The following is a 22,849-nucleotide window of genomic DNA, read 5'->3' on the forward strand; positions in this document are numbered from 1 at the left end:
TGTCCTCTTGCCCTGAATGGTGTAAGACGCAGGGCTGCAGATGCGGCAGTGACCCACTCATCCACTCCATTAAGCCTGGCCAGGGTTTGAATTGCCGTCCCAGTTTGTAGCATTTATTTGTTTGTTTTCTGCAGGCTCAACTGGTGGACCTGAGTAATAACAGACTGCTGGACACTAAGGGCTTCCACTCTTCATCTTAAAAGTAAAGATAACAATAGCTTACCAGGTAAAGTAGGAGAGGTTGAATGTACAGAGAACTTACTCTCTACTTTCACCGTGTGTGTGTGTGTGTGTGTGTGTGTGTGTGTGTGTGAAATCTTCTCTAAGACCTGTGCAGAATTTGATGTAAGACCTCATTCTGTCTCTCCCTTTGCAACCAAGACAAGCATCTATTTCACATACAGTGGTACCTCAGGTTACATACGCTTCAGGTTACATACGCTTCAGGTTACAGACTCCGCTAACCCAGAAATAGTGCTTCAGGTTAAGAACTTTGCTTCAGGATGAGAACAGAAATCGTGTTCCAGCAGCACAGCGGCAGCAAGAGGCCCTATTAGCTAAAGTGGTGCTTCAGGTTAAGAACAGTTTCAGGTTAAGAACAGACCTCCGGAACGAATTATGTACTTAACCCGAGGTACCACTGTACATATATCCACATACTGTTATTTCTGTAGTGGATTCCATTCAAAATGACTGCTGTTCCACACTTATTTGCTGGTTTACTTACTGTATCTGAATTAAAGCCTTCTCATGAAGGGATAGATTGTGCTGTATCCTATAATACTACTCTTCCAAAAGTAGCAATACTGGGATTGTTAATAGTTGGGATATATCTGGATTCAGACCTAATTCAGACCTTTCTGAAATTAAGAAGTCTAATAAATTTTAATATATGGATCTTAATATTTAGAGCGTTATATCGTGGAATTGGTACAATGATAGTCCCTTTCCCTCAAAAAAAGTCTGAGTTCAACCTGATTCAGGGTATATGACAATAATTTGATTACCAAGTCAGTTGTCTTGGTGGTCCTCTTGCATTTGACATAAAGGAGGAGCCACTGTCACATCTATATGTACAAAATAAGGCTTTACATAAATACAAAAAATCTTTAGGGGGCAAAACCCTACAGGGACCCTCCCCGCCCCCAAAAGGCACCCCAGTCCAATAAGAATTGAAAATGCTCAATGGCCACAAAATGTTGAATAACTGGGGAAGGAATGGAAAATGGAGCGATAATGGAGTAGAGTATCGTGGAGGACAGCATGGCTTACTGGAATACTGAACAGGAACCCTTCCTACTTTAATATTTTGTTGCAGGTCCCACTTATAAACATTTAATATTGAAATTATTCAGTTCAGTGCATGTTGTTGCAACCGCAGACACATGACACTGTGGTCTACAACCACAGTGACAAGCCACACACACACTGTGCCTCCAGTCTCAAACCACAGGCAACCCTCACACCACCAGATCCACAACACACACACCCGTTATTCACCACTCACAAAGCAAAATTCTTAACAGAATAATGATAGTAATAATTTTAATAAATAGAACATCTTTTTGATGATTGTGATCAATACTTGATTCTGACACTCTAGGAAAATGCAACCTTTCTTTCTCTACTAGCTCATCTACCTATCCTCAATATTATTGAGCCTAAGCAGGGCTTCTTGTATTCCCTTGTTCCCACTAACTGATTTTGTCCTGGCCTTTCAGTGCCTTTATGTTGCTCTGTTGAGTTTTCATGCCTCCACCCCCCAAAAAAATCTGCCTTTCAACCTTTTCCCTAAAATGAGACATCAAAGTTTGCTTTATAATATATCCCCTTGTGCTCGTTGTGACTCTGGTAATTTCATTTTCATTTTCCCTGTTCATTTTCTTTTCATTTTCATTTCCTCAAGCAGGATCTAAAGGAATGAGTTAAACGTTCTTTTTTCTGGGGGGGTGGGGGGATATGCATCTTGATGTTGGTGGTTCAAGTTTACCTTGTTTTTATGATTGTAATATATTCTTGTTATGGAATTTAACACTGCTGTTTGCACTGGGTTGTTTCACTGCTCATACAGCTACACTTTTTATTTCTGGGAAACTAAGTGCTTGAACTTCAAATCCAAACTGCATATCAAATGCAAGACAAATCTAATGAGCGATCAATTTTTGTTCTGCTTAATCCTCCAGCAGAAAGTGGTGGCTGGGCTACCTAAACCAGATGTTCTCATAGTTACTTCTATTTTCAAGCTTCAGGCTGTGAGTATCACTCTTATGTAGCCAAAATGACACCACCTACATACAAGAAGTGGGGTATCAGCAGGCTCAGAGGAACCCAGAGTACAGTTCAATGAGAAAGAACTATGTATGCTCAGTTGTTATGGAATGCTCACTGTACATTGGGGAGAAATATGGAAACCTGTTTGGGGAAAATGGAATGGAGTGGAGAGTCCTGAACAGAAGCAGTCCATGTAGCAACACTAATTATTATTAATAATTGTTAACATTATTAAAAAGCATTAAAAGCAAGAGTAGAACTACAATATATCATATAAAAATAATCAACATTACATTGTACAAATGATGTCACTTATATTATGTTCTAGTGGCCTGCTGCAACAGCTAAGTCTTACTGAACATACGGTAGTGTGGAAGACAATTTGATCTCTTCAGGGAGGGAGTTCCATGGCCTTGCAATGTCCCCCTGAGCCATATTGCCTGAGGACAACACAAGCGAAGCATCCCCTGCAGATCACAAAACTCAGGCTGGCTAGTTCTAGGCTGGCTTCTCCTTGAGTCCTAAGTCATGTATGACTTTGCAAGCTGTTTGCAGTTCCCACTTGTAACAGTTTACAGTTAATTACATATTCACATAACTTCAGTTTGTATAAGAACTTCTTTCTCATAAAGCCCAGAAATTCAAAAACCTTATATTAGATGCCTCACAGTTTTGCTTTTTTCTGATCTTATGCTCTCTTCCGTTTCACTTCTCTTCCAACTTCCTTTGATGGTTTCCTTTTGAAAGCTCTCAACCGGCAAGATAAAACGCTCTTTCAACCTTATATAAACACTTCCACCAGCACACCACTTAGTTGACTGTGCCTTAAATTTTACAAAGCTCATAAGAGCATGGTGCCATGAATATGGTTATTTTTATGTCGGTGATTTAGAGATCAGCCTTCTTGAGACTGGGATGTGGTTGTTTCATGCACTTCATCTCCTATTATGGTTCCTTCCACCACCACCACCACCACCACCACACCTTTTTAACTATGTTTATCAAAGTAGTTTATTGGATACAACAGAAGATATGCATAACATAAATTCAGCTTTAAAAGTCAAGCCAAAAAAATTACATCATAGCATATCAATTACACAGCTTTTGGCAACAGCATACTCTTTACCATGCTTTTTAACATCTATATAAAGCCGCTGGGAGAGATCATAAGGGGGTTTGGGCTGGGTGTTCATTAGTATGCAGATGATACCCAGCTCTACCTCTCTTTCAAATCAGAACCAGTGAAGGCAGTGAAGGTCCTGTGTGAGTGCCTGGAGGTGGTTGGAGGATGGATGGCGGCTAACGGATTGAGGTTGAATCCTGACAAGACAGAAGTACTGTTTTGGGGGGACAGAGGGCGGGTGGGTTTGGGGGACTCCTTGGCCCTGAATGGGGCAACTGTTCCCCTGAAGGAGCAGGTGTACAGCCTGGGAGTCAATTTGGACTCACAGCTGTCCATTGAGGCGCAGGTCAATTTTGTGTCCAGGGCAGCTGTCTACCAGCTCCATCTGGTACACAGACTGAGACCCTACCTGCCCGCGGACTGTCTCGCCAGAGTGGTGCATGTTCTAGTTATCTCCAGCTTGGACTACTGCAACGCGCTCTATGTGGGGCTACCTTTGAAGGTGACCCGGAAACTACAACTAATTCAGATTGCGGCAGCTAGACTGGTGACTGGGAGTGGCCGCCAAGACCACATAACACCTGTCTTGAAAGACCTACATTGGCTCCCAGTATGTTTCTGAGCACAATTCAAAGTGTTGGTGCTGACCTTTAAAGCCCTAAAAGGACTCAGCCCAGTATACCTGAAGGAGCGTCTCCACCCCCATCGTTCAACCCGGACACTGAGGTGCAGCGTTAAGGGCCTTCTGGCGGTTCCCTCACTGGGAGAAGCGAAGTCACAGGGCCTTCACGGTAGTGGCGCCCGCCCTGTGGAACGCCCTCCCATCAGATGTCAAAGAAATAAACAACAATCTGATGTTTAGAAGACATCCAAAGGCAGTTATTTGTTTTATGATTTAAACTTTGTGTTTGTGTGCACCCCCACAAAAAAATGTATTTTTCAAACTTCAGCCTGGATATTTATCACGGGATGAAATATCTGCAGAAACTCCAATTTCATTGTTTTATGTGTCACTACCCACATTGATGTGGTGGTGGTTGCATTTTGCTTAATCAGTGGCTGCATTCATTTAAAAGCAATTGTTTCATTGTAATTTTATAGAAGTTTCCCCATCAATACTGATGTACTATATTACAATACTAATTTAGTGGCAACATTGTGCACTTCTAACCAATATTGCAGAAGAGTCCAGTGAACAATAAACTTCTGTAGAAATGAACAAAATGTGCCTCAATTCAAGATACTGATAAAGAGGAAGATTCACTATTTGAGACAAGTGTTTGAACTTATCAAACTCCATGCCACTGAAAGCAGAAAGATGATGTAACATTTTGCGTAATTTTGCTGAAAATCCTTGAATCATTTCTTCATAATACATTTCAGAAAATAATACTATTGTTATAAATAGCCATGCATTTCTCCCATTTAAACCACGTAAGTAAAGTAAAGTATCCCTAACACTCCAGTTTCATTAAGCTTTCTTAGGTACAACAAATTCTAAAGTGCTTAATAGTGTATTACTATCTTGCAGCCAAAGTTTTGTGGCACTTTGGAGACTTAACAATTTGTACAAGCAAATAAAGACTAATGAGGTTATTTACAGTCAAGCGGTATATAATTTTTATGAAATAAAGAAAAACAATAAAGCAAATTACTTATGCTTTCAGGGACAAACCCACTTTGCCAGGTGAGTGAAGTGAAATCTAAGTTGGCAAGTGCATAAAGGAGAAAATTGTACTGTGGGAGCTGAATGGCAGTGAGATGCAAATGTCATTAGTAAACTGGCATAAAGCCATACAGTAAAAGGTGGTTGAATCCCAAATTTCATCTCCATCCTTTCTGTTACTTTATAGAATATGATCTGATCTGGCCCAATATATTTTGTCGTGTGGAGCAAAGGTGTTCCACCTCCCGTCTGCCATCGTGGCAATTTGGTCTTATTTCAGCACTGCTAACAGGAGAGAGTCCTCCACAGCATTTGAGAGTAGCAGGCTAGCTTAAGAGGGTGCAGGGCAGGCCACGTGGTATATGTAGATCTCCCTTCTAACTTTACTCACTGGCTTCTTTGCTTCCTGCTATCGGCTCACTGCCTGCTCCAATGCTGCAATGCAGCACCATTGTGCAACACATGAATGGAGGAGCACATGACCTGGGCTGGTTGCCTCTGCCTGCCTGACTGCTTGCTTGCATAGGCAACTTTCCTAACAGTGTGAGGTTAGAGCATGTCATTTTAGGGGGTGGATCTTAATTTTTGCAAATTTCTTCAGTGAGAGGTATTAAAAATATGTTTGGGGGGGGTAAGGAATTCAAAACTGCTTTTGTTTTTTGTGAATGGACAACATTTAGGTTGGTAAGTCAACATTTGATGAAGAAGCACATAAACTATTCTTGGAGAAACAAAGAATTTTAATTTTACCTTTTGAAAGTGTCAGGCAATATAAAATATGTATAATATATAAATGAAAAAATAATATTAATATATAATACAACTGCAAGTACAGTGGTACTTCAGGTTAAAAACTCAATTCGTTCTGGAGGTCCGTTCTTAACCTGAAACTGTTCTTAATCTGAGGTACCACTTTAGCTAATGGGGCCTCCTGCTGCTGCCGCGCCGCCACCGCCGTGCGATTTCTGTTCTTAACCCAAGCGTCTGTAACCTGAAGCGTCTGTAACCCGAGGTACCACTGTACTTGGCAATCATTTTTAATTATTTCAATGCAATTTTACATACATATTATTTACCAAGCAAAACTACCATTATATTAATGTAACCAAAATATCTTTTGAACGCCCAAGTCATGTTGCAAACTTTTTAGCACCCCTCGTTTTTTTGCAATTTGAAAGTTGAAAAATTCAACACACCTTACTGTGAGGTGGTGGGGAAATGTGACCAGGCAAAACAGAAAGCCCAGCCTGTAACTGGAAAGCATCACTGCCACTAAGATACCAGTTCAGGAAAATGGCAATACCTGTAAGGAGGAACCCATAGAGAAATGACCATGGACAACCACCATGTCCTTCAGCATCCACCACATAAGGAAGCCTTCTCAATATGCCTCCAAGAGTGCAGCAAGACCCAGGTATGAGAACTCTTGTTCTAGATAACATGAAGTATTTTGGTTTTGTAGCTTTCATCAATGGAGGCCACCACAAACTAAGAACATGACAGGTAAGTAGTTTATCTTCTGATATATCTGTGAGTTGTTCAACCAAGCATCCTTGCAAAATGGTGCTGGTTCAGCACCTGATCATAGTCTAACATCCTGTATGATCTTAGATTATTCCCTCAGGCGCAGTTCTTCAAGTTATTAATGTTATTCTTAAGAACACACTCACTTTTTTTAAAAAAAATCCACTTTCCTGTACCACTACCCCTGCCCACATTTTCTCAGTGAGCACAGTCATTGTTTTTTTCCAGAGAAATTAACTACATCACCATTTCAGCCATCACACTCTCATTGATTGCCTTAGAATCTAGCTTGGAATTTCTGCCATATTATCAAGTTCCTTTTCGCCTCCTGTATTTGGGGCAGCCTTTTTACGTTCAATGCCTACATCAGAAACTGAAGCTATGTCTGATGAATTAAGGGAGTCCTAAAAGTTTTGACTTACTGGCAGCAAGATCTTTGGTCAGATCTCAGCGGGGCTCTTCTAAAGTTAATCATTTGCATCCTGTAACAAATAACCAAGGTGGTTGTATATGTGTGGTGAACTATAAATCATAGGTCAGAGTGTGACCAGTACTGGCTTAACTCAGATTGTGTTGGATTTGAAAAGGTAAGGCTGTGATCAATCATCCAGCAGGTCTTATCAGCATATATACAGCTACATTGAGACTTCCTTACTCATTTCTGTTCATAGAGAACTGCTGCTGCATTTCATACAGACTGCTTCCCTTCAAGGGAGAGAACAGCGAGCCCTTGTGTATGCAAGGGACTTGGGACTGTGGCCAAGGTCCAATGTACTTACTACTACTATTTGTGCCAGAAATTGTGTTTGCAAGCACAACTGACTTGCTCATTTGCTGGAACAAGGAACTATCTCAGAAATGAGCTCAAGAAGTCACACGAATTATCCCAATCAACAATTTATGTCACATTTCCAAACTCAGCCTATATCAATAACATTGTCAGTAGAACTTCCTCGCCCATACATGTTACTGCTCCTAATGTATTTCAATGCTCTAAAACTGTGAGAAGACTTCAGCTAATGTATCTCCTGCCCTGGTCCTCAACCCTGACCAATGGCCATGCTGGTTGAGGCTGATAGGACTTGGATTCCAACCACATCTGCAAAGCCACAGGTCGCCCATCACTGATAACGATATAAAGGGCCTTTGGATAGAAGGGGAAATTATTGGCGAAAAGAGTGTGGTGGGTTACTGATTCTGTATGCCTTCTGTTTCCTTAGAAATATTTTCATAACATCCTAGAAAAATGAGCATAGTCTCTCAGGAAGAATATGTTCAGCAGGCACACATATGGTGTTTGGTTAGAAGAAGAAAAGAATTTAGAACAATCCAATTAGTATAAGCTTCTCAAACGTCCACACTTACAACTGCTGGCATTTGTCTAAAGGTGCACCAAAAAACCAAAAAAAAATTCTTACAGGGAAAGTACTTTGATATGAATAAGATGCAAACCACATGTGAGTGTAAATCTAAAAACAAATGTATGTAAACATATGTGTGTAGTATGACACTGTACACAGGATGCACTCTTGTTTCCTATGCAATTGGTTTTTCCAATTGCAGTGTAGCTAAAATTCTCTTTATGGTAGGTTATACATTCTATGCACACTGCTTCGTTGCTTGTATGATTTCCCCCCTTCATGAAAAACAGACAGACTGGGAAAATCCTGTTTCCTTGGTTCATACAGCTCACCAGATAGCCTTGTGCCAATCCCAATCTTTTAGCCTAATTTATGTCTCAGGTGAACTATGCCGAGCAGGGCACCCAAGATGAACAGGTCATAGTGGAGAGTTTTGACCAAACGTGATCCACCTGGAGGAGGAACCGGCAAGCCACTCCAGTATCCCTGCCAAGAAAACTCCATGGACAAAGACAACAGGCATATAAAAGTTATGACGCTGGAAGATGAGCCCCTCAGGTCAGAAGGCATCCAACATGCTACTGGGGAAGAGCGGAGGGCAAGTACAAGTAGATCCAGAGCTGATGAAGCGGCTGGGCCAAAGCCGAAAGGACGCTCAGTTGCGGATATGCCTGGAAGTGAAAGGAAAGTCCAATGCTGTAAAGAAAAATATTGCATAGGAACCTGGAATGTAAGAACCATGAACCTGGGTAAGTTGGAGGTGGTCAAAAATGAGATGGCAAGAATAAATATTGTCATCCTGGGCATCAGTGAACTAAAATGGACGGGAATGGGTGAATTCAGTTCGGATGACCATCATATCTACTACTGTGGGCAAGAAACCCGTAAAAGAAATGGAGTGGCCCTCATAGTTAACAAAAGAGTGGCGAAAGCTGTACTGGGATGCAATCTCAAAAATGATAGAATGATCTCGATACGAATCCAAGGCAGACCTTTTAACATCACAGTAATCCAAGTTTATGCACCAACTACTGGTGCTGAAGAAACTGAAATAGACCAATTCTATGAAGACTTACAACACCTTATAGAAGTGACACCAAAGAAGGATGTTCTTCTCATTATAGGGGATTGGAATGCTAAAGTAGGGAGTCAAGAGATAAAAGGAACAACTGGCAAGTTTAGCCTTGGAGATCAAAACGAAACAGGGCAAAGGCTAATAGAGTTCTGTCAAGAGAACAAGCTGGTCATCACAAACACGCTTTTCCAACAACACAAGAGACGACTCTACACATGGACATCACCAGATGGGCAGCATCGAAATCAGATTGATTATATTCTCTGCAGCCAAAGATGGAGAAGCTCTATACAGTTAGCAAAAACAAGACCTGGAGCTGACTGTGGCTCAGATCATCAGCTTCTTATAGCAAAATTCAAGCTTAAACTGAAGAAAGTAGGAAAAACCACTGGGCCGGTAAGATACAATCTAAGTCAAATCCCTTATGAATACACAGTGGAAGTGAGGAACAGGTTTAAGGATTTAGATTTGGTGGACAGAGTGCCTGAAGAACTATGGATGGAGGCTCGTAACATTATACAGGAGGCAGCAACGAAAACCATCCCAATGAAAAGGAAATGCAAGAAAGCAAAGTGGCTGTCCAATGAGGCCTTACAAATAGCAGGGGAGAGAAGGCAAGTGGCTGTCCAATGAGGCCTTACAAATAGCAGGGGAGAGAAGGCAAGCAAAATGCGAGGGAGATAGTGATAGATACAGGAAATTGAATGCAGATTTCCAAAGAATAGCAAGGAGAGACAAGAAGACCTTCTTAAACGAGCAATGCAAAGAAATAGAGGAAAGCAATAGAATGGGAAGAACCAGAGATCTGTTCAAGAAAATTGGAGATATGAAAGGAACATTTCGTACAAAGATTTCCATAATAAAGGACAAAAGTGGAAAGGACCTAACAGAAGCAGAAGACATCAAGAAGAGGTGGCAAGAATACACAGAGGAATTATACCAGAAAGAAATGGATGTCTCGTATACCCCAGGTAGTGTAGTTGCTGACCTTGAGCCAGACATCCTGGAGAGTGAAGTCAAATGGGCCTTAGAAAGCACTGCAAATAACAAGGCCAGTGGAAGTGATGGTATTCCAGCTGAACTATTTAAAATTTTAAAAGATGATGCTGTTAAGGTGCTACACTCAATATGCCAGCAAGTTTGGAAAACTCAGCAGTGGCCAGAAGATTGGAGAAGTCTACATCCCAGTCCCAAAGAAGGGCAGTGCCAAAGAGTGCTCCAACTACCGCACAATTGCACTCATTTCACATGCTAGCAAGGTTATGCTTAAAATTCTACAAGGAAGGCTCAAGCAGTATGTGGACCGAGAACTCCCAGAAGTGCAAGCTGGATTTAGAAGAGGCAGAGGAACCAGAGACCAAATTGCAAACATGCGCTGGATTATGGAGAAAGCTAGAGAGTTCCAGAAAGACATCTACTTCTGCTTCATTGACTATGCAAAAGCCTTTGACTGTGTCGACCACGGCAAACTATGGTAAGTTCTTAAAGAAATGGGAGTGCCTGATCACCTCATCTGTCTCCTGAGAAATCTCTATGTGGGACAAAAAGCTACAGTTAGAACTGGATATGGAATAACTGATTGGTTCAAAATTGGAAAAGGAGTACAACAAGGCTGTATTTTGTCTCCCTGCTTATTTAACTTATATGCAGAATTCATCATGCGAAAGGCTGGGCTGGATGAATCCCTAGCCGGAATTAAGATTGCTGGAAGAAATATCAACAACCTCAGATATGCAGATGACACAACCTTGATGGCAGAAAGTGAGGAGGAATTAAAGAATGAGGGTGAAAGAGGAGAGCGCAAAATATGGTCTGAAGCTCAACATCAAAAAAACGAAGATCATGGCCACTGGTCCCATCACCTCCTGGCAAATAGAAGGGGAAGAAATGGAGGCAGTGAGAGATTTTACTTTCTTGGGCTCATGATCACTGCAGATGGTGACAGCAGTCACGAAATTAAAAGACGCCTGCTTCTTGGGAGAAGGGCAATGACAGGCCTAGACAGCATCTTGAGAAGTAGAGACATCACCTTGCCAACAAAGGTTCGTATAGTTAAAGCTATGGTTTTCCCAGTAGTGATGTATGGAAGTGAGAGCTGGACCATAAAGAAGGCTGATCGCCGAAGAATTGATGCTTTTGAATTATGGTGCTGGAGGAGACTCTTGAGAGTCCCATGGACTGCAAGAAGATCAAACCTCTCCATTCTGAAGGAAATCAGCCCTGAGTGCTCACTGGAAGGACAGATTGTGAAGCTGAGGCTCCAGTACTTTGGCCACCTCATGAGAAGAGAAGACTCCCTGGAGAAGACCCTGATGTTGGGAAAGATGGAGGGCACAAGGAGAAGGGGGCGACAGAGGACGAGATGGTTGGATAGTGTTTTCGAGGTTACCAGCATGAGTTTGACCAAACTGCGGGAGGCAGAGGAGGACAGAGGTGCCTGGCGTTCTCTGGTCCATGGGGTCACAAAGAATCGGACACAACTAAACGACTAAACAACAACAAATGTCTCAGGGTTGGCATAGCGATAACTCCCATACACCTCCCTCAGATCTGGATCCAAACAGGATAGACTAAGATTAAAAGGGAAACTGTGCCCTGTCAGATGTTATGGACTCCAGCTACCATGAACCTCAGCCTGTATGGTCAGTAATCAGGGGCAATGGGATTTGGGAGTTTGAATGTGAGGTTCATAATTTGTCCCAGTAAACAAGGGAGTTATGTACAGAGGTAAACTGTCTAAATGGATTTCAGTTAGGAATAGAAGACCAGTGAATGAAATTTAGTATGTAAAAGATGTAAGCATAGTCCACAAATAACGTCAAAGGAAAATCAAAATAACATTTTACATGAATTAATTTTGGGATAAGAGAAAATATAAGAAGCTGTGTATACAAGAGGCAAAAATTGGAACACAGTGATTGCGGGAGAAAATGTGAAGCAATCAGGTAAAGTAGATTTTATGTAAGATTGCAGCATGCATGATTAAAATTAAATGCACCCCAGCCACCAACCCACCTAAACTCCAACAACCTTCTAGTTAAGGTTTATACACTGCACGCTGCATAGCAGATAGAAATAAAGGTTAAGGAAGACAGGTTGATCCCCATGTGAAATTTTGTATAAATCAGCCCAATATAAGACCCAAGAAAAAATAATTCAGTGGAAAATGAGAATATTTAAAAATAGAGGGGTGAAATCTTTACAGGGAATAAATTAAATAAGGAGAAGGGGAAAGCAACATAAAAATTAAACTTATTCAAAACTGCCTGTAGGCCAAAGCCCAGGAAAAAAAATCACAAGCAGTTCAGAGAAGTTAAAAGGAAAACCTCCCAAGCATTAAAAAACTTAATCCGACCTGTACAAAGGACTATGGAAAGCTCAGCATAGATGCACCTAATCCAATGGAAAACAACTACAAACGGCAAGAATGAGATATACTGTAAAAGCAAAGCTTTCTTTGAAACATGCATTTGAAAAATAAACTTCACTTTGTGTTGCTGCAGCTGATGAGCTCCAAAGAACTTACCACTGTATGTATCTAACTTTGTATATTATTCACACTATAGGCCATTCTAGCATAGTTTGAATAGTAGCCATTTATCCATCCTTCCCTCTCATTTCAAAATCCAGAGGCCCAGTCTGAGAAAAATACCTGTCCTATCTCCTGCAACAGGCAACAAGACAAGTTTGTGAGCTACTGTACTGTACTGAACCAAAGATCTTCCATGCCATTGATGGCATGGACTCCCCCAATATAAGAGCAGACCTGCAACATCTGGAGGACCACATGTTCTCCATCCCTAGTCTAAGGCACACAACACTGAGCAATTTAGCTGGTTCAGAAACATATCTGTCTTTTTCTTCAGATGCATGCAGTCCAAATTGTGCTTTTGTTAAATTGTGCAGTGGGACATAAGATATACGAAAGCATATTTACCTAAGTTTTAGCACAGAGAACATCTGTTGAGGAAACGTCTTGAATTATGTTTCCAGGGAAGCAGCCAGACATTTAAATCTGAGAATGGAGCCCTTTTAACAGTATGAATTGTCTTGACTGGTTCTGTAAACAAATATGCCAAGTAGCATTGGCATCTTTTAGTCACTAGAAAATGAGCAATTATGTCTTAATTACACCCCTACCCCTGTATTCTTGCATTCCTCGCATGCTTGTTGAAGGGTGACAGTCTCAGCTGAGTGAAGATGGATGGTTGAGCATATTATTATACTATGATGACATGTGCTAAGAATACACTGTTCAGGTGCACCTTTCTGCAACACAGAACAGCAGCTCCTCAAATGAATACACATACAGACACTTCCATCCTTCTTCTATAAAATTAATGTCACGCATTCATGGTATAGCCAGCACACTCAATTCCAAAAGCTGTACCACAAACAGAAGTGATGTCCAAACATTTTGCTAGCATGTCACCCCTGAACAAATTCATAGCTAAGTGTACAGATACAATTGTCCATTTTGGCCTACCTTGCACACTCCAGTGCCTCATGTCCTCATCAATTGTAAGGTGATGGTCCTCACATTTCGTACAAGTGGTTGTGGGTTCAAATGCTACATGCCCTGCCCTGTCCCTATGTCAGAGCTGCCCGAGGTCCCAGCTCACAAAGGACCAACGCCGGTTCGTTGTTATGTACGAAAGTCTTTATTGAAGTTCAGTTTCGCTTTCACAGCCGCAGTGTGCAGCTCTACATCTCAAACTCTAGACCGCTGAAGCTCCGTCTGAATCTCCTCCCCCCAGACACCAGTTTAAGAGTCTAGCCTTGCTCCACCTCTTCCTTTGCTCTTTCCTCCTCTGGTTCCGCCTGTCCGTCGGGGTCTCGCCCTTCCTAGACTCTTCTGACGCTGAGTCCCCTGAGTCTTCCCCCTGCCTCCGGCGGGCTTTAGGACCTGGTTCCCAATCTGGGTTTTCTGCTGTCCCGCGCGCCTGTACATTCGAACTTGGCGCGCGCGCCCAGCCGGCAACCTTCCTCACTGCTTCCCCCTTCGGGGAGGCTAGCTGGAACTGACCTCCCCTCCGTTCCCCCACTCTCCGATAGAGGCGTGGTCAGCCCTGACTCATCTTCTCTCCCCGCTGGAGGAGACGCTGGTCCTGACACATGGGACTCTTCCCCCCCACTACGCTCTGGTGGGGAAGCTGGTCCTGATCTCCCGCTGCTGCTTTGGGAGTCCCCGCTGGCCCCTTGTTTCTGGTGCATCCCCCCTGGGACCCCCCCTTGCCCTGACCATCGGCGCCCCCTTCTGGGAATCTTCTGATTCGCTGGAGAAGCTCATGGAATCTCTCGGGTCACTGTCATACTCCCCTACGCTGCCCTCAGATTCTTCCCCTTCGCTCTCCATTTCCTCTCTCCCCTGTGCTTCTGCTCCTGAGCCCCTGACACCCTACATCAAAAAATAAATAAATAAATCCATCCAAACCACCTTAAGGGATTTCGTGGAAGGTACTTGACTGGGAGAAGACAAAATTGTGTCCCATTGTGAACATACAAAATCTTTTGAATATACATGGGTTTTCCCAAAAGGCCTGTAATTTATACTTCACCTTCCTTAATATAGTAGCCAGCCCCAACCCTATCTGTTGTCTATGCTCTAGTAACCTCTAGGTTAGATTACTGCAATGCATCATACGTGGGGCTGCCTCTGAAGACGGTTCAGAAACTTCAGGTGTTGTAAATTCATCAGGCAGGTTTCTCATTGAGGCAAGACACTTTGAGCATATAACGCCAATCGTCGCCCAACTGCACTGGCTGCCAATTAGATTCCAGACCCAGTTCAAAGTGCTGATTTTGACCTATAAAGCCTCAAATGGCTCAGGACCACAATACCTAAGGCATTGCCTTTCCCCATATGAACTGACCCAGGCTCTGCAATCATAATCTGAGCCCTTTTTTGTGTTCCTCCTCCATGAGAGGTCCAGAGGGTGGCAACACAAGAACGGGCCTTTTCTGCAGTAGTTCTGCTCTCCCCAGGGAAGTTCACCTGCAGCCTCTGTTACACATCTTTAGGTGTCAGGCAAAAACATTCCTCTTCTCTCAGGCCTCTGGCTAATTAAACTATGGCCTTTTAACTTGGGGGGGGTCTGTTTTTGTTTGCTGCTACGTTGTGTATTTTTGTGCTTTTATGTTGTAAACCACCCTGTGATCCTCAGGTGAAGGGCAGTATAGAAATTTAATAAATATACAAAATAAATAAAGGTTGGATTCATATTTGGCCGCTCTAGTTTCAGTGGTGGCCGGAGGGGCTGGGAGAACCAAAAATTTAAAAGACATACAGTGGTACCTTAGTTTTCAAACGGTTTGGCTCCCGAACAAATCGGCTCCCGAACGCCGCAAACCCAGAAGTAAACGTTTCGGTTTGCGAACGTGTTTCAGAAGCCAAATGTCCAACGCGGCTTCTGTTTGAGTGCAGGAAGCTCCTGCAGCCAATTGGAAGCTGTGCCTTGGTTTTCAAACTGTTTTGGGAGTTGAACGGACTGCCAGAACGCATTAAGTTTGACAGCCAAGGTACCACTGTACTTCTTTTCCTCCTTGCAGGGCTTGGTGGAGGTGCCCCATTCCTGGTGTAATGTAAACCTTGAGTTCACTTAAAGTGGGTCTCCTGGTTACCAACATCAGTATGACTGTGCTGTAACGAAGATCAAAACCATCATATACCGTATTTTTCGCTCTATAAGACACACTTTTTCCCCTCCAAAAATTAAGGGGAAATGTGTGTGCGTCTTATGGAGCGAATACAGGCTCCATGGCTTCAGCAAAAGCAACACGAAGCCTCTGAAGCGCAGTGGGAGCGCTCCCGCCGTGCTCAGGAGGCTTCAGGCGGCTATCCCTGAAGCCTGGAGAGTGAGAGGGGTTGGAGTGCACCAACCTTTCACTGAAGCCAGGAGAGCGAGAGGGGTAGGTGCACACCCATCCCTCTTGCTCTCCAGGCTTTGCTTCGCTGGAGAGGCGCTGCACAGTTTTCCCTCTCTGCGCAGCGCCCCTTCAGCGAAGCGGGAGGAGAAATGGCAGGGGCTCAGTTTCTTCTGCCGCTTCCCTGAAGGGGCGCTGCGCAGAGAGGGATAGTTTTTTTTTTCTTGTTCTCCCCCTCTAAAACTAGGTGCGTCTTATGCTCGGGTGCATCCTATAGAGCGAAAAATACGGTATATATATTTTTAGAAAAGGATAGTATCGTGCTGAAGATAATCAAATGTTTTTACTTTCCAAATGCATGTTTTAATTAAATACTGCTAACAGAGAAAGCACAGAGGCTTTTGCATATGTGGCTCCAGGGGGGAAAAGAGATGGACGATGACAGCGTTGCCAGAGGAAGTGGAGTGGGCAGGCTGGCTCACTTGAACAGAAGGGGCTGATGAGTTAATGAATGAACTAAGGAGGTACATCCTCACCTGTCACATGCTGCCTACAATGCAATCTAATCTAATGGGAGTTCTATACATCACTCTCAGAAAAGAAGCAGAATGTTTTATTTGCGGGTAGAGCAGCACACCTTCCAATCTCACAGCTCTGTTGTTGAATATGATAAGATTGTCATGGCATTTCCTCCCCCCCCCCCCAAGCATACGGTATGCAAAATGAGAGGCAATGCCTGAGTATACTATCGGGTTTTAGCATATTACCATATGACCTCTATGACCATATAATTGCACATGGTGACTGCAAGCTGTTGTAACTGCTTACATCCTGTTTACTTATTTCTCAGCATTCTCTCCCTCTCCTCTGCTTACCACACCACATTTGCTTCCTGACATCACAACAGAGACGCTCCTTTTGTCTTTTGCAGCTACATATCTTCCTATAGCTGGATTTTACGCACCTGCTAAATGTTCTCCATTAGCACTAGAGTGTTTTGTCTGCTTTTCCTTAGTATTATATAGGAGCCACACACCTTCCACCATTTATTTCTCAAGCCAAGCTAGTCTTATGGAGGGTAGGAGCACACAGAAAGCTGCAATTCTACAGAGTCACACTGTTTGTGCTTGCAGCGCAGTATTGGCTAAACCAGCAGCATCTAGCCTCTGGCCCTCCAGATACAGTGGCACCTTGGGTTACATACGCTTCAGGTTACAAACTCCACTAACCCAGAAATAGTACCTCGGGTTAAGAACTTTGCTTCAGGATGAGAACAGAAATCGTGCTCCGGCGGCGCGGCAGCAGCGGGAGGCCCCATTAGCTAAAGCTTCAGGTTAAGAACAGTTTCAGGTTAAGAACAGACTTCCGGAAGGAATTAAGTACTTAACCTGAGGTACCACTGTATTGTTGGTTTGCAGCTCACATTGTTCCCGAGTGAGGTAGACGGTGTGTTGTAGTTTCACAGAACAAGTGATATGATTATTCTCTTGCATCAGCTAGTGTTTTCACAATGTTGGAAGTGGGCTTTTGAGTTATACAAAATTAGCTGTCAGGCATCAGCTGTCAAAGCAACATATTTGATTTTACATGCACAGCCCAATGCTAACCCAGTAAGGCTGAGCCTTTTCTAAAAGTAAGTACATACTTCCTGGCTTAATTTTCTCACCACCTTGCCCTGTTGCAATTTGTTATGCTTCATTTATGAGCGATCATGTAACTGGAAGGACAGCATCCACTTATCATTGCCCCTGGTTAAATTTCCTACCCCCCCCCCCCATGATTTTAAAAAGCAGGCTGGCCATATCATACTCTTTATTTTTGCTTGGAGCACAAATGGAAGAGGAAGAGGCCTGTATCACTGAAAAACTTGCACCCGGCATCTTGGACATTTGCCTTTCCAATAAAATAACTTTTTATTGCTTTATCAAAGACAGTCAAAGCTGCCTCCCTGATGACCAGCACAGCATGCTAGTAATTCATCAGACTTATCTCCCCCAGCATTCGTCACTGGTGGGTTTTGAACAGCCACTGGGTCTCACCTTGATCTCAGCTGTGTTACACCAGTAGCACCACCACACCCATCACATCATTTCCTTGTTAAAAGTTGTTAAAGTTTAACAGAAGGACAAGCAAAAATCTAAAAGCAACCTTACACATCTCAGACACTTTGCTATCTCTAATATGTACTTAGTGTCTGACTTAGTCTGTGGTACAGGTCTTTCAGATTTTTCTGTTAACTAGAGATGCCAGTGAACAAACTTTTCCTGCATGCATACAACATGCTTTACTACTGCTACTGTGTTTTGGCCTCTACCATGAAAACAGTGGTAGCGAACCACAAGGAAGGGTGAGCATATATTGGGGGGAGGGGAATAAGATGGAGCCCATGTTTCACTTCTGGGTTGAAAGCTAGATCTCCACATTGTAAGAGAAAGGTTGAATGTTATTGCTACACTGAGTAGGAGTGTAATCTAAATGCTTAATTTGCTGTTCTGTAAAATTCTCACTCTACACCAATAAAATGCATGCCAGCTTGCGTTTTGCAAGCTGTGTACACATTACAAGTTTAGAATGCAGGTAGGTCATTCCTTTTCTCAATTTGGAACAATGTTGGTTTTGAGGGAAAGAGTATTTCATAAGAAACAAGATAGGCGTGGATTGTGGCTAACAGTCATGTGTACACTGCTTCCCAAGCCAGCAGGAGGAGTATACTGAAAGCAAAGTGAAGGGGCCTAAATCATACCTGGTGCAGTCAAAGCATAGGGACACCTGTAGTTTCATGTTTGGAGTATTTTTTACAAACCTCTATGGAACACCTTTCCAGATTTAGCTACCACTAGACCTGTAACATGCACTGATGTAATCTATTAAATAAATTTTAATATTTACACTACAAACCCAACCAATCTAAGGGACACAGGTGGCGCTGTGGTCTAAACCACTGAGCCTAGGACTTGCCAATTGGAAGGTTGGTGGTTCGAATCCCCGCGATGGGGTGAGCTCCCATTGCTCGGTCCCTGCTCCTGCCAACCTAGCAGTTTGAAAGCACGTCAAAGTGCAAGTAGATAAATAGGTACCACTCAGGCGGGAAGGTAAAGGGTGTTTCCGTGCGCAGCTCTGGTTTCGCCAGAAGCGGCTTAGTCATGCTGGGCACATGACCCGGAAGCTGTACGCCGGCTCCCTCGGCCAGTAAAGCAAGATGAGCGCCGCAACCCCAGAGTCGTTCGCAACTGGACTTAACTGTCAGGGGTCCTTTACCTTTACCCAACCAATCTGCAAGGATTATAATATGACCCACCTATTTGTGAGCCTGCATTGGGGGGAAAGAAAATGATACAGGGTTAATTTCTAGCCCAATGCGTTTTCTCATCTAAAATCATTTTGAAAGTGATTTTGGACAAAAACAACAACTATACTTAAATAATAATAAAAAGTTCAACAACGTGGACCAGCCAAAAAAAGTTTTAAACTGTTCTGAAGTTAAAATAACAGCTAAGGAAGTACTTGCTTCTGCTGGCAATATTGTTAATGATATTGAAGAGATCAACAACATTAAAAAACAGTCCTTCAGAGAGACCAAATGCACACGTGGCTTGATGGCAGGGTGCCAATGTCATCCTTCAGAATACATCCTCTTTCAAACTAGCGGTGTGCCACATAAATGAAGCACATTCCTATGCACCTATGAGCCCCAGTGAGACTTGCCTAGTGGATGCACAGGGGATACTGCTATACATCCCACTGAGTTCAAAGAAAGTTGCTCCCAAATAAATGAGTATAGTGAATATGCATAGGATCGCACTGCAAATTTACATTTTTTTCTTTTCACTATAGACACTTGAAGAGTGGGAAACCAATCCAGCTGGGGCCCTCGCCATTCCAGAATGTCAGGAAAGCTCTTCCTCACAAATCGACCAGGATTAGCACATTCCAAACAACGTAGAATAAGCAGTCAAATATCTCCTGCAATTAGCCATTTCAATGAGATACAAATCATTATGCAACAATGCATTAAAGCACTGGTCCCCAAAGCGCAGCTTGTAATAGCCTTCACATTAAGTTGTTATTTTGGGATTTTCCAAGTTTCCTTCGGTGCAATAGGCCCTCTGATTGAAACTGCAGTAGGATCTTCCGGTTAGACAAATTCATTATGTGGCACGTTGTTCACTAAAAGCACTGGATGCTGTTACACAACAAAGCAGCTGTGGGGATTAATCCTGATTAAAGTGGGGGGGGGGAGGCGAGAGGGGGATTACACGCAGAATTTCATTCAACAACTCAACGATAGCTACAAAGAAGTAACGTGGAGAAACAGATAGATGACTGGGTGAATTGTGTTATACAGAATTGAGATATTTTGTGCATCTGGGGCTTTGCTACAAACTGTGTACTACTGCTCATTTGCAAGATGCAAGGGCACCAATTCTTCCCTCCACCCCTCCTATTGTGACACTACCTTCAAATCACTATGGGTAGCTTACATATTAAGAAGGGGCAGCCTTGCTGCAGGAGCAAGTGCGCTTGGTCCCAGGAAGGTTCCAGCCCATTTAGGAGAAAGAAAGAAATTACTTTCCATATATATTTTTGTAAATAACATATGGACCATGGCCAGGTTATGGTGTAGTCAAGTGCTGGCGAGCCTGTGGTGTGCCAGAAGTTGTTGAACTACAATTCCCAATACCTTGCTTGAACCATTTGCTATTCTGGCCAGAGCTGGTGGGACTTGGAATCCCATAACTTCTGAAGAAGTTTGGCCTAAACACATATGATGGAACAGGTGGCAAAGCTCTGCAGGCCTGGCTCTGGTGAATGCCTGGATTGGAGATGGATGTGCTTCATTGGCAGAACACATGCTTGGCATGCAAAAGGTCCCTGGGCATCTCCAGGTAGACTCAGGAGAGACTCCTGCCTCAAGCTCTTAACGTAGGAAGGTGGCAGACGAAGGTGATCGAGTATATGGGACTAGCAGAGATGACGAGCAGAATCCGTGACCAAGGGAAAGAGACGGCGGAAGAAGATTGGAAGAAATTTAAACTTTATCTTAAAAATTCTTGTAAAATTATTGAGTGTTAAAATGCCATGGGTAAAGCATAACAGATCTGCAGCGACAAATGATTGGATAAGAGGAAAGAAAGGGGTTAAAGAAAGGAATTAATAAGTAATTTAGACCAGGGGTTGCTGAAAAAAAGTTTAAAACAGGGATGCAGAAAAGGGAGGCATGGGGAAGTCGCTGAAATTGGGTACATGAAAAAATTTATGAAATTATACATGTTTATATGTTTGTTTGTTAGTGTTTGTTGTTTGTATTATATTATATGTTGAAAAACCAATAAAAATTTTATTAAAAAAAAAAAAGCTCTTAACGTAGGAAGCTGCCTGATACTGAATCAAACCATTGGTCCTTCTAGGAAATGTTCAAGCTGATGCACAAGGCAGTGGAGATTCCCAAACACTGCAATACAGGTTAGAGGCATATTGGACTGGTTCGCTCAATATAGTAGGCCACATGCAAGCTGCTGGAGAGGCGCTCACAGCTGCTTTGCTTCTTTTCCCAGTCTTTTTTTGCTCCTGAACCAGGAGAGCAAGTTTTCCCCCTCCCCTTGGCTTCAGCTCATGGTTAGCGAGGACAGAGCTTAAGCACAAGCCTGGGTTTGGACAGCATGCTAAGTCAAACCCTGACTTAGCTCAGCATGGCATTAGAATAAAAGAGACATGCATCTGTGAGCCTCTCTCCAGGAACCCACACATTCATGCAGTCCCAATAAGCCAGAGTGCTTCCAAAAAATTTAATGTTTCTTTTCATTTGTTTGGCTTACTTTGTCAAGCAAACCAGGTTACTATGACACAGTTATCCTGACCAGTGGCTGCCAATGGTGTTTTATCGAGATTATTTTGGTTTCTAAAAAATATCACCCCAACTTCTAATTAAGACTAGTGAATCAAATTGCAGGACTGGAACCTCAGCATTGTGACTCACACTGCCTATGCAAAGGACAACACAGTTAGAAAATGCGATGTTGCAGTGCTTCATTCTTCCATCCTTACGCCAACAAATACCTAGGCATTTACATCCAAAAGTACTTTCCTTACTTCTGTACTGTTACATTGTAAAGAATGATGCAAAACATTGTTTCACCATTAGGAGGATTGTATTAGGTTAGTCATATATGAATATCCAAGCACTCATTTAGCTCTGGTTTCTACATACATGTAAGCCATACCCAGCAGACACACCCTGGGAAGAGAAAAATAAGAGATTATATATTTACAAACCCCATAGGTGTCAAGAGTAACGTCTTTAAAGAGGAGTCATATGACTGTCAGTGCTCATGAACTGTCAGTGCTCATTGTTTGCACTGAGGAAAACAGTTAAAAGGCATAATGTGGCTGTTAAGAGTCGATTGAAGAATGTGACCGACATATCGTTCAAGTTAAATGTCTGAGAAGGCTCCCCTCTTGTCCTCCTTTTTAACAACCTTCTGACAGATGGTTGCACAGCCATCAGCAACTGCTCAATTAAGGGTTTACTTTTAAGATATTTGTTTTCACTGTTAAATGAATTTAGCAATCCCATTTGGGGGACTTTTATCCACTGTCTGATTGGAACGTTTTGCATTACTTCCAAATGCCCTGTTTGTGAAAGAAGCTACCTCAGAAGAGGTCCAATGCACATAAGTGGTACATCCCAACATTTTGGCAGCTTCTCCAGAAGTTGTCTCTTTTTTTCAAATCTTGGTTTTAGTCATTTTTGGGATTTTGTTTTTATCTGTTGCTAGCCACAAAAGGAAAGGCAAGACACGGTTTAAATAAACAAATAGCTAGCCAGGGTGTTCAACATAAGCAGCACATATGCCAGGGAAAAGAGCCCTAGGAATTGGCTCCCCTGCCAGCGATCAGTCTAACCTAGAAGCCCAGCCAGTGTGGTGTAGTGGTGGACATCAGTGGGGAGACCTGGGTTCAAATCC

General features: G+C 42.8%; 1 long non-coding RNA gene across 1 annotated transcript; it reads left to right on the forward strand.

Annotated features, from left to right (window-relative positions):
• The first annotated feature begins 15,939 nt into the window (after positions 1 to 15,939).
• On the forward strand, positions 15,940 to 19,915 carry LOC128417234 (uncharacterized). Its single transcript, XR_008331418.1, has 2 exons — positions 15,940 to 16,408; positions 19,719 to 19,915. It is a non-coding gene; the product is annotated as an uncharacterized LOC128417234 (long non-coding RNA).
• Positions 19,916 to 22,849: the final 2,934 nt, after the last annotated feature.

This window comes from Podarcis raffonei, chromosome 7, assembly GCF_027172205.1.
Source record: "Podarcis raffonei isolate rPodRaf1 chromosome 7, rPodRaf1.pri, whole genome shotgun sequence".
Lineage (NCBI taxonomy): Eukaryota > Metazoa > Chordata > Lepidosauria > Squamata > Lacertidae > Podarcis > Podarcis raffonei.